The sequence below is a fragment of the Triticum urartu genome, chromosome 7A, assembly GCF_056163025.1.
Source record: "Triticum urartu cultivar PI428250 chromosome 7A, HENAU_Tu73, whole genome shotgun sequence".
In the NCBI taxonomy this organism is placed as follows: domain Eukaryota; kingdom Viridiplantae; phylum Streptophyta; class Magnoliopsida; order Poales; family Poaceae; genus Triticum; species Triticum urartu.
In genome coordinates this window covers 562257851-562270978 of record NC_141879.1, presented here as the reverse complement: position 1 = coordinate 562270978, position 13128 = coordinate 562257851, and positions in this window count along the sequence as shown.

Here is a 13128-nt window from a genome sequence, read left to right as displayed (position 1 = left end):
TTTGTATTAATGCAAATGACATGTTACAAAATGCAGGGTGTGACATGTGCCAACCCCTACGCATAAGTTTACAAGGTCACGGAACTCGCAAGTTGATCGCCAAAACATACATCAAGTGGATCACATGATATCCCATTGTCACCACAGATAAGCACATGCAAGACATATATCAAGTGTTCTCAAATCCTTACAGACTCAATCTGATAAGATAACTTCAAAGGGAAAACTCAATCCATCACTAGAGAGTAGATGGGGAGAAACATCATAAGATCCAACTATTATAGCAAAGCTCGCGATACATCAAGATCGTGCTGAATCAAGAACACGAGAGAGAGAGAGAGATCAAACATATAGCTACTGGTACATACCCTCAGCCCTGAGGGTGAACTACTCCCTCCTCGTCATGGAGAGCACTGGGATGATGAATATGGCCACCGAAGAGGGATTCCCCCTCCGGCAGGGTGCCGAAACGGGTCTAGATTGGTTTTCGGTGGCTACAGAGGCTTGCAGCGGCGAAACTGCCGATCTAGGTTTCTTTCTAGAAGTTTGGGGTTATATAAGAGGTGTTGGAGTCGGGAACAAGTCAGGGGGTCCCCGAGGCGGCCACGAGGTAGGGGGCGCGCCCCCACCCTCGTGGTGGCCTCGGGACTCTTCTGGCCCATCTCCGATACTCCGTGGGCTTGTTCTAGTCCAAAAATGATCTCCATGAAATTTCAGGTCAACTGAACTCCGTTTGATTTCCTTTTCTGCGATACTCAAAAACAAGGAAAAAACAAAAACTGGCACTAGGCTCTAGGTTAATAGGTTAGTCCCAAAAATCATATAAATAGCATATAAATGCATATAAAACATCCAAGGTTGATAATATAATACAATGGAACAATGAAAAATTATAGATACGTTGGAGACGTATCATTCATGCCAACAGCAAATATGCACAACTTGATTCTAGACTGAGCCATGTATCCTGCTGTTGTAGCATGACCCTCTTTTGTTGGATATTATGTATTGTTGTTAGTTTGAAGCACTCCTCTGGTTTGAAGGATAGATACCTTTCTGGGATCAAGTGAATCCTAAGTCACTTGCGTAGGATGTACTGATAATGATGATGGAGATGTTGTGCAGAAGCCATATATCAATTAGGCTTCAAGTGTGTACTTGTTGGTGAAAGTGTTGTCCAATGGGAATTATATTTTGTATTACTCATGTAGCCTACAAAGTCGGTTGCACAGCCTTGTAACTTATTACCCCATTTGTAAATTCGTTCTAGTCCTCTATACCGTATATTGCGCTACTCATACTACTACCTCCCTCCTGGTTTACTGGTCCCCTCCGTAATTTGTGTCAAATTTTGACCATAAATTTCACTAACTAAATGTTAATGCATGTCACAAAAAATTATATAGTTCTATTTTTATTTGAACATAGTTTCCAATGGAATAATTTTCAGTGACAAGCATTGACATTTTGTTAGTTAAACCTATGGTTAAAATGTGACACTAAATACGACTAGTAAGTAGTACAATAGCAGTACTAGTATACATTGGTCAAATTATTTATCATGTCCTCACATTGAATTGACGTGACAACACGCCGCGCGTGAGGTGACACAAGAATCCCGGTGGCGTGTTCGGGTATTGTGCACTTCAGATTTGGAGTACTACCACTTAACTGTTGAAATGTTTCATCATTCACTTAAAACAGACGATTGATCATACATTGAGTACCATATAACTGGAATTAACCGATGCAACTCCAAGAAGGATTGGCCGGTGCTGCCGGCTGGCATCAAGTTCGATACCGTGGATCAGGAGCTGATCGAGCACCTTGAGGCCAAAGTGAGTGCTGACAGCGCGAGATCTCACCCTCTCATCGATTTGTTCGTACCAACCATCGACAGTGAGAACGACATATGCTACACACATCCTGAGAAACTTCTAGGTAAGACACCGTCCGACCATCTATTTTCACAAACATATTCCTTTGTTTATAGCTCTATTTTTATTTTTAGGCATAGACCTAGTGAAGCAATTACAATTTGAAAGTTAATAAAAGTGAAACAAGTGACTACAACATGCCAAAGATGTTATGAAAATGCCAACTACGTACACTAAAACCTGTATTCGACAATACTGCAGGTATCACACTGAGTGGCCTAGGCGACATTTCTTCCAGCGCAATTCCAGGGCATTCAAAACGGGCATGTGGACGTGTCACAAGATACAGTCGGAGTGTGGCATGCCGGCGATGTGTCACAAGACCGGCAATACCTTGCCGGTGATGGTCACCGACCGGCAGATGGGCATCAAAAAGGTTCTGGTGCTGCACACCAACAAGAATTTTGACCAGCAGAGGACCAACTGGGTGATGCACCAGTACCACCTCGGGGACCTGGAGCAAGAGAATGAGCGGGAGCTGGTCCTCTGCAAGATTTTCTACCAGACGAACACTAGGGACAGGAGTAAAAAGATTATAAGTTAGTTTGGTATTTGTCCTTGTACTAACTTGTCATCCGCAAGTTGGTATTGTTGTTAACGATCTTCCGGTATGAACTTAGCATTTGCTTCCAACCATCATGCTGAGGGTCGACATGGATATAAAGCTGAATCATTTGTTTCGAAACGAATTTTCAGGCACATGATTTTTATTTGATGGGTAGCATAAGCACCTACAGTTGGAATTCCCAGTTCTCCAAATTTTTCAAAACAAGTGCATGCACTTATTATCATGATGAAAAAAACAATATACCTGCTGCATCCCAGTTATCTGTCTGTACTTGCAGAATTCTCTCGTTTATTGAGCAGGTATATTGTTTTTTCAGCTCGAGCAAGTTTCAACTTAGATGTAGACTTCCCAGGCTTGGTTTTGTTTTTAACAGGCCTAGCTCATGATGACAATGGGGCACAAAGATCCAGCAAGTATCTACTGTCCTCGGGCCCGCCAGCGTTAGTTATATTTTGCCTTACAACATCCGCAGGTAGTTTTTTTACTGAATCAAACACACAACCCAATTCTATTTTCCTCTTGAAACACCATGTCCTACTTCCATTTTCTAATCTCTACCTATAGTTTTACCAGTCATATACACGTATATTATATTGAAAATACATAAAGTTTCGTTTTCATATTTACATCCTTATTTTTGTTGTTGTTTTCCCTCCCAGCGCTGATTTTTTTTACCACTGGTTTTCCCTTAAACCAACTCAATTCTCCCACGTCTTGTTTGCTTACAAAAACAAAATGGTTTTTTTGGCAAATCTATAAGTTCTTAAAAAATGTTTATCATTTTGGGATTACAATAGTTTGGACTCCTCCGAAATATGCAAAATAAGGATGAAATTTTTGACCGTGGTCCTGGGCAGAAAATGGGTTGTAATAAATTACATAAGAATTAGCAAATGGGCTGCAAATTATTAAAAAATAGCAAATGGGCTCTATGTTGTCTTCCATAGATTTGGAGGCTGACTTGTGGGCCTACTAAGTTCATGGGGACACAAGGTTTCTCAAAAAAGAAACTTAGTCAACAATCGACTCTACCAGTGTCAGACCGTTAGATGTCAATCTAATGGCAATCATGCTTCTTCAGTGTCATTATCTTCCTGCTCCAGCCGCCCAAACCAGCGCCGGCCGAACCAGCTGCTCCCGCCTCCCGTGGCCAGCTGTGCTGCTGGGCAGGCCTCACGGCCCCACCATACTCGCATCCCTGACCTGGCTATCCCTCTACTCACCCACACCTCCTGTTATTTTCCGGTGACGAAAGCTGAACCAATCAATCCTCGTACTCCGCACCGCATGGGCAGCCACTGTCGTGTCTTCCCCGGCTCTGTGTCATTCCCTTCATAGGCCTCACCGTCGTCCACCACCCTGGTGCTCTCGGCGCGGCGTGGTCAATGTGGTGAACGAACGACATCCATCGAAAGTGGATTGTACATGGAGAGGCTGACAGCTGGGTCCATGGCCGCACACAAGGAAATGCCTCCTTATTACACGCAAAATAATGATTCCTCCACCTGACATTTGGGATCAAGCGAAAGGGCCTCTGTATTTCGCGAAAAAATGTTCCCTCCGCTAACAGCTCGGACCCACCAGCTATATCTTCGCACACAAGGAAATGCTTCCTTATTACGCACAAAAAATGAACACTCCCCCTGCTAGCTATGACCCACCATATGGAAGGCTGACTTGTGGGCCTAATAAGTTGAAACGGACGAAGGGCTGTGTCAACTTAGTCAATATGAACGATTCTAGCTCTAGTGACCGTACGATGTCCATCCAACGGTCGTAGTGCTTCTTCAACCTCTGGTCTTCTTGCTCTAGCCGCCCAAACCAGCGCCGTTCGTGCCGCGTGCTCCTGCTCTCATGGCTGGCTGTGATGCCGCGGAGGCCTCACCGCCCCCTACTACTCCCACCGCCGGCCAGGCCCTACGGTGACGGCAGGATCACACCGCAGCCGAACCAGTGAACCCTCGTACTCCTGTCCGCATGGGCTTCCACTGGCGCGTCTTCCTCGGCTCCACGTCGTCCCCTTCCTAGGACACACCGTCATCCACCACCCTGGTGCTCTCGGCACGGCGTGGTCAATGTGGTCAAGGAACGACTTCCATCGGAAGAGTACTGTACGTGAAGAGGTTGATAGCTGGGTCCATGGCCGCAGCAAGGAAGTGCCTCCTTATTACGCGGAAAACAATGATTCCTCCACCTGACAACAGGGACCCACCGGACGGGCCACCGTATTTCTCGAAAAAAATGTTTCCTCCCTGACTGCCGGGACCCACCAGCTATATCTTGGCACGCAAGGAAGTGCGTCCATATTACGGGCAAAAAATGATTTGCCCCCAAACTGCTGGAAGTGCCTGACAGTAGGGACCCACCTAGTCGAAGCATACATAGTGTTGTCATTCTGGTCGCGAACGTGTACGTACATACCGGTCGATGTAGAGCCGCTCACGTGTGATAGTAGAGGCGCGCACGTGTCATAGTAGAGGCGCGCACATAGCATGTACACGTACGCACAGTCAGTGTGCAAGAAAGTAAATATAGCCATGTACGTACATACGGGCGGGGTCTCGAACGCCTACTCGCGTATACGTACTCAAATATTCTGCCACCACAGTAACCGCCGTTGATAAACAGGCCGCTAGTGTGTGCATGAGAGGAGCGGCTAAGTAGGCCAGCTACACGCTTGAATAGAGCACCGAGAGTACCCACTACGCGGGTGTACTTTCCCTGCATTGATAGGACATCGATGGTTCTAGAGAATAGTACTACCCTCCAGTTCCAACTGTAGCTCCTTGGCCCTGAGATTCAAGAGTTCAAAACTGGTGCACTATACTAAAAGTACAGTACATCGCACTACTAGTTGAGAAAGTAGTACTCTACTAGTATTGCTACAATACGAGTACATAGTAAATAATAGCGTCACCCCTTCGCTTAGGAACGACCGAGGAGCTACAGTTGGAAGGGACGAGGCCATGCGGTTAATACGCTCTTATCTCCTCCTCGCTAGTTCCCCTCCCCCCAAAGAGAAGGCAGTTTGTCGCTGCTCCCATGCATTTGCCAGGCGGTTCTCCTCCTCGTCGAGGCTGGGAAACCTTGGACAACGATCCTCTGGGAGAAATCACACGCCGCTCCGACATCCTCACCAGCATAAGACTCGATGCTTCATGCACCAACTTTTTCAAGATGGTGCTTAATCAGGCTTGGGAAAAGGCCATGCTTGTTGGTCTTCCTTGCATCCTCAAGGAGAATGTTCTTCTATGAGACAATCCTTCGAACAGTCCACCGCTCCCTGGCCATGGTTGCACGTTGACTCCGCCAGAGTTTCCGACGTTGAGAGGTAGTCGGATTTTGTCCGATGAGTAGGTCAGTCATGGAGTTTGATCATGTAGTACTTAGTTATTCCATTTCCATGCCGTAAATTTCTTTGCTGCCTACCGTCTTATATGTAGGTCTGGGTCAGTGCCAACGAAGATTGGCTTGCATACCTCCGGCCGGATACCAGCATCATTTTGCACGACATCCACAGCAGTGCGGCTGTTCCCGTAGACCCCTTCTCCACCATTGGGATCAGCCTTTCGGACTGGCTGGGCTTGAATATGTATGATGATGCCTACATGAGATTGAAGAAGATAGCAATTGCGGACCCGCCGACAAAGCGACGCGGCTACGACGATTACCCTATCTCATCGCGGTGCTTGACATAAGGATTTCTATCAATGCAAGAGGCTGTAACAGCAGAGGCTGGCGCATGTTGGCCGCGGCAGATTTGTACCCCTACATGTTTGAAGACGTCGTGCGCCATCTAGGCTGCATCTTCGCGGTGACAACCCAGGGGACTTGTTTCATCTGGTTGCCATCCTACGGTATGAGAGATTACAAACAGAATGCACAAACCATCATTTGCATCCCTAACGGTACTCCATTATTTTACAGGGACCAGTCATCCCCCGATCAAAATAAGAACGCCGATCCTGGATGTGCATTTGCATCCGCGATTCTGTCTAACCTAGAACCTTGTAGCTGACTTTGGCATATTGGGATCAACTATCTTAGCAGTCGTTACCCATGGTACCACTGATGTGCAACATGGTCACACAATCTACCATGATCGGAGCATCACCATCTACCCAGGTATTCCATTTAGTATTATATTTTTTAACCCTCTCGCCTTCTCTTTCGTTGTTATACTAGTTGGAGTACTTTTTACCTTGGAGGACACATATAGCTAGCTAGGCCCTTGAAGACTTGAACCCACTAGCTGTCACCATTTTTGTTTTTTCATGTCTTACTATCTCATCCATGTAGCCAAGAGTGGCTATATATAATAAGCCGGTTATTTTACTTCCTCTATACCAGAGTAGTACTATTTGCTGCATAGTATTACTGACCGCCATATTTGAGCACAAGATTATTATGCATGGACCTTGACTGTGTATGTCACCATGTGTCCAGATCTGAGATGCTGCGTGTACGAGATGAACGGTGCCGAGTTCGACCCCGTGATGCTACGTGGGTGCCGAGGAACACTCTTGGATAGTACTCGCTTTTCATTGGGGACAGCTACCCCATTGTGAAGTGGATGCCACCTTCCGTGCATGACATCGAAGGCCAGCCGTTCATGAAGCATGGTTGTGTCTTTAGTGCGCACCGCCGGATGAACGGCATGCTAGGACATGCTATCCCTGATTTATGCCGCTTCAGCTTGGATGACTCTCCATCGTGTGGAACCGGACTAGAAAGCTGCGACAATGATTCCTGTTGCCCACCACTATAGATCATGCCATCCATGAAGAACACCTGGGGCTGGAACCTGGAGGAGGACATGTAGACCATCTATAACATGTATGTGGGGTATGGTAAATTGTGAATGGTAGCGTTGTGAATATATGTAGACTAGTCATGCACAAATTTATCACATTAATTGGAGATGAACTTGTGTGGCATATTGTCATTTGTCCTTTAGAATTTATTACAAGTAAATGTGTTATGTGTACGTGCAACTTGTTTGGTTGTTGCACGGGCTCCAACACGCTCTTTGAGAAAAAAAGGTGGCACAACTTTGGATATAGGTGATGTTGCGGCAACATAGAGTGGCTCAGAATGGAAGTTTGACCACATTGAGATGGACTTCGTGACTGGGTTTCCAAAGTCCAAACGTGGCAAAGATGCTATATTCGTTGTCATCGACAAACTCACTAAAGTGGCTCACTTTCTACCTATCAAAGAGTCAATCACTGCAGCTCAATTGGCGGAACTCTATACCTCTCGGATTGTCTCTCTACACGGTATTCCACAAGTGATCTCTTCAGACCGTGGTAGCATCTTTACCTCCAAGTTTTGGGATTGTTTTCAGAAGGCCATGGGCACCAACATCCGCTTCAGCACAGCTTTCCATCCTCAAACTAGCGGTCAAGTCGAGCGTGTCAACCAGATTCTTGAAGATATGCTCAGGGCTTGCGTGATCTCCTTCGGCATGAAGTGGGAGGATTGCCTTCCTTATGCTGAATTCTCCTACAACAACAGTTTTCAAGCAAGTTCGGGCAAGGCCCCATTTGAAATTCTCTATGGCAGGAAGTGCCATACCCCTCTCAACTGGTCTGAAACCGGTGAACGTCAGCTTCTCGGAAATGACTTAATCACAGAGGCAGAGGAAATGTGAAAAGTCATTCGAGATAACCTCAAAGCAGCCCAATCACGCCAGAAGAGCTACTATGATAGTAAGCACCGTGATTTGGCTTTCGAGATCGGAGATCATGTTTACCTCCGCGTCTCTCCTATGAAAGGTACTCGCCGCTTCGGTATCAAAGGGAAGCTTGCCCCTAGATACGTGGGACCTTTCGAGATTGTCAGCAAGAGAGGCGATCTCACCTATCAACTCGAGCTTCCTTCAAACTTTGCAAATGTGCATGACGTGTTCCATGTCTCTCAGCCTCGAAAGTGCTTCAAGACTCTTGACCGCACCGTCAACTTCGAGGACATTGAGCTCCAAGAAGATCTCTCTTATCGTGAGCACCCCGTTGCTATTCTTGAAGAGACTCAACGCAAGACACACAACAAGTCAATCAAATTCCTCAAAGTCAAGTGGTCACACCATTCCGACCGTGAAGCTACCTGCGAACGCGAGGATCACCTCCGTTCTGAGTACCCGGTGTTCTTTCAGTCCTAGATCTCGGGACGAGATCCTTTCGTAGTGGAGTGTTGTAACACCCCAGATATGATTCACTCAATATGTAATCCAACTCTTGCCGTTTCCGGTGTTAAGTTATTTTATCGGGTTCGGGTTTTTGTCTCCGTGTGTTGTTATCTTTGTCATGCATCTCATATCATGTCATCATGTGCATTGCATTTGCATACGTGTTCATCTCTTGCATTCGAGCATTTTCCCCGTTGTCCGTTTTGCATTCGGGCGCTTCGTTCTCCTCCGGTGGTCATTTCTACCTTTCTTTCGTATGTGGGGATTAAACATTTCCGGATTGGACCGAGTCTTTCCATGCGGCCTTGGTTTACTACCGGTAGACCGCCTATCAAGTTTCGTACCATTTGGACTTCGTTTGATGCTCCAACGGTTAACCGAGGGACCGAAAAGGCCTCGTGTGTGTTGCAGCCCAACACCCCTCCAAGTTGGCCCAAAACCCACCAAAATCTTCTCCATCATCTAGAGCGTTCGATCACGATCGCGTGGCCGAAAACCGCACCTCATTTGGACACTCCTAGCTCCCTCTATGCCTATAAATAGACCCCTCCTCGAAAATCCGGATCTCGTCCTTCCCCAGACCCTAAAATTTCCCCGCCGCCACCGGACGTGTCCGTCCGCCACTGGACGTTTCGCGCCGCCGCGCCCGGCCAGTGACTGCATGCCACGAGGCCTCCCGCAACCCATCGCCGCCCGCGGCCCGCCGGGCCCGAGGAGAGCCCCCGCGGCCCGGGTCTTCGCGCGCCGCCGCCCAAGTCGCCTTCTTCGCTACGCCGCCCGGCCTCCCTCGTTGCCGGCCGCCGCTCCGCCTCCACTGCGCCGGCGCCGCCCCGCCACCTCGTCGCCGGAGACAACCCCGCCACCTCGGCGCCGCCCCGCGCCTCCACAACTCCGGCAGCCGCTCCCGTCGACGCCGGCGAGAGCTCCGGCAGGTCCGCCAAGTCCGGCCGTCTTCCTCCTCCTCCGGCGCCCTCCAAGTCCCTCTCCGGCGAGCTCCGAGATCCCGGCGAACCTCGAAGTCCGTGCGGCCAGATCTGGATCCGGATCCCGTCTCGGTTGACTTTTCTGCCCGAAATCCTAATTATTTCCTCATGTTCATCATGTCGTAACTCCTCATCCGTAGCTCGGTTTTGGGCATATAGCATATCAAAATGTTCGCCTCAAAGAGCACATCATTTCATCTCATTGCATCATTTTCATTTGAGTTCATATTGATGCCCGAAATGCTATTAGAAGAATGCTATTTGAGTTAATTGTCAGATCTGCTGATCCAATTAGATATTTGTCATTTTTGCCATGATTATTGTGTGCATGATATGCCCCTGAGCTCTACATGTGTTTTGTTATATGTTTTGCCATCTATCTAGAGGTGCAACCCATGTATTTTTGTGATGTGTGTATTGACTAGCACAAGCTTGCAAAGTGGAGCATTCGTTAATACTGATTTCAGGGACTTGGCATTTCCACTAGGTCCTTGGACTGTTTATCTCATATGGTCATATGTTCATGTTGTTTCCTAGTGATCCGTGCCTCTTTTGAGGATAATCAGTAAGGATGTTTTGTTAATCTTGTAGTGCTCTGTCCATCCATGTCTTTGTTTGCAATTATGGAGTACCCTAGCTTGAGTCAATCGAGCTCTATTTTTGTCATTTCACGAATATGGGCAGATTGTCTACTTGTTAGCGATTTTGCCGAGGATGTTGTAGTTGATCCGTGCTCGCTATGTTATTGTTCTTGCCATGTCTAGCTTGCATTTTGTGTATTATTGATGGGTGTATGCTTAGCTTGTCAAGACTTGCTCTGTAGTGAGTGCATCGAGCTCGTAAACATGCCTACTTGATATCTGATTCAGCATGCTCCAGTTTTCACAAAGTCTGGGAACTGATTATGTTTTTGCCATGTTTACATGCTTGCAAATGTATTTTCTGATCCCTTTTGGCTCAAGGTCACTAAGGGACTTTTGTTAAGATCTTTGAGTAGCTCCATGCCATGCTTTACTTTACCATGTTCAGGTCCTGTAGCATATAGTTTTCATGCTCCGAAGAGTTCTATCTGATCTGAGATTCCAGACAAGTGTTAATTTCACCAAGTCTGAAATCTGTTTGACAAATGCATTTTTGCCATGCTTGTTTGAACCTGTTAATGGATGAATTGGCCGTAGCTCAGTGCTAGTATTTTGTTAAGCATCATGAGTGGATCCCTGCCATGTATTTTGATGCCATGTTTGGGTGCTGTCGCATGTTCATCTTTTTGCATTTAGATGGCTACCTGCTGTAAATCGCAGAACGTGGTCATATTTGAATTGCTTAACATTTCCAAACCGTAACTCCGATTCCGGCGATCTTTATATCGTTTTCAAGTGATTTCATCTCATCTTTCCAGCGCCACACTTGGATTTCCAAGTTGAGGCCAGGTACATGCATTCCTTGTCAAATCTTGCATATGCATCACATATTGCATCCAGCATAGCATACCATCTTTGCATCATGTTGTTTGAGTTTGCACATGGTTGATTGTGTCCTTGTTGCTTGTTTGTCTTGTTTAGGTAGAGCTGGGAGACGAGTTCGCTAATGAGGAGCCCGTTGAGTTTGCTTTCCAGGATCCAGTCAACTCTGACAACTTTGCAGGCAAGATGATCATACCCTCGAAATCACTACTATCTTTGCTATGCTAGATGCTCGCTCCTTTGCTATGCCTATGCTACGATGCCTACCACTTGCTTCATGCCTCCCAAATTTCCATGTCAAACCTCTAACCCACCATGTCCTAGCAAACCGTTGATTGGCTATGTTACCGCTTTGCTGAGCCCCTCTTATAGCGTTGCTAGTTGCAGGTGAAGATTGGAGACCGTTCCTTGTTGGAACATTATTTACTTGTTGGGATATCATTATATTGCCATGTTATCTTAATGCATCTATATAATTGGTAAAGGGTGGAAGGCTCGGCCTCTCGCCTAGTGTTTTGTTCCACTCTTGCCGCCCTAGTTTCCGTCATATCGGTGTTATGTTCCCGGATTTTTGCTTTCCTTACGCGGTTGGGTTATAATGGGAACCCCTTGATAGTTCGCCTTGATTAAAGCTTTTCCAGCAATGCCCAACCTTGGTTTTACCATTTGCCACCTAGTCTCTTTTTCCCTTGGGTTTCCGGAGCCCGAGGGTCATCTTATTTTAAGCCCCCCTGGGCCAGTGCTCCTCTGAGTGTTGGTCCAAACTAGAGTCATGTGCAGCGCCCCCTCGGGGAAACTCGAGGTTTCGTTTTAGTTGTATGGAGCACTCATCTGAGTGTGCCCTGAGAACGAGATATGTGCAGCTCCTATCAGGATTTGATGGCACATTCGGGCGGTGTTGCTGGATTTGTTTTAACCTGTCGAAGTGTCTTGAAGAACCGAGATACCAAGTCTGATCGGAACGTCTCGGGAGGAGGTCTATTCCTTCATTGACCGTGAGAGCTTGTCATGGGCTAAGTTGGGACTCCCCTGCAGGGATTTGAACTTTCGAAAGCCGTGCCCGCGGTAATGGGCAGATGGGAATTTGTTAATGTCCGGTTGTAGATAACTTGAACCTTAACTTAATTAAAATGAAACAACAGTGTGAGTTACCGTGATGGTCTCTTCTCAGCGGAGTCCGGGAAGTGAACACGGTGTTGGAGTAATGCTTGCCGTAGGATGACCTCTAGTTTCTCGCTCGCGCTTTGCCTCCTCTTCTCGCTCTCTTTTGCGAACAGGATAGCCACCATATATGCTAGTCGCTTGCTGCAGCTCCACATATTTACCCTTGCCTTACCTTTTAAGCTTAAATAGTCTTGATCGCGAGGGTGCGAGATCTGTGAGTCCCTGTGGCTCACAGATTACTTCCAAACCAGATGCAGGGCCTGATGACTCCGTTCCAGATGACGCGCTAGAGCTCAAGTGGGAGTTCGACGAGGACTCTCAACGATACTACATGTCTTTCCCTGATGATCAGTAGTGGTCCCCAGTTGGGGTGATCGGGACCGTGTCGCATGTTGGGTTTCGTTTAGTTTGGCGCCGTAGTCGGGCCATGAGTGTTTGAATGTTGTAATGCTATTTATGTACTTGATTGACGTGGCGAGTGTAAGCCAACTATGTATCTCCCCTTTATTATTTATATTAGATGGGATTTGAATATTGCCTAACTTGCGACATTGCTTTCAATGCGTTTATGTCTCTAAGTCGTGCCTCGACATGTGGGAGCTATAGCCGCATCGAGGGCGTTACAAGTTGGTAATCAGAGCCTTCCCCGACCTTAGGAGCCCCATTGCTTGATCGTTTTTAGCAGCCGAGTTGAGTCTAGAAAAATGTTTTGAGTCATTTAGGAATTATATATCGGAGAGTTTAGGAATTCTTTTTACTCCCCAGTCTCCTCGTCGCTCTGGTAAGGCATCCTGAGGTAGAGTTTTGACTCTTCTCTTCTCAAATT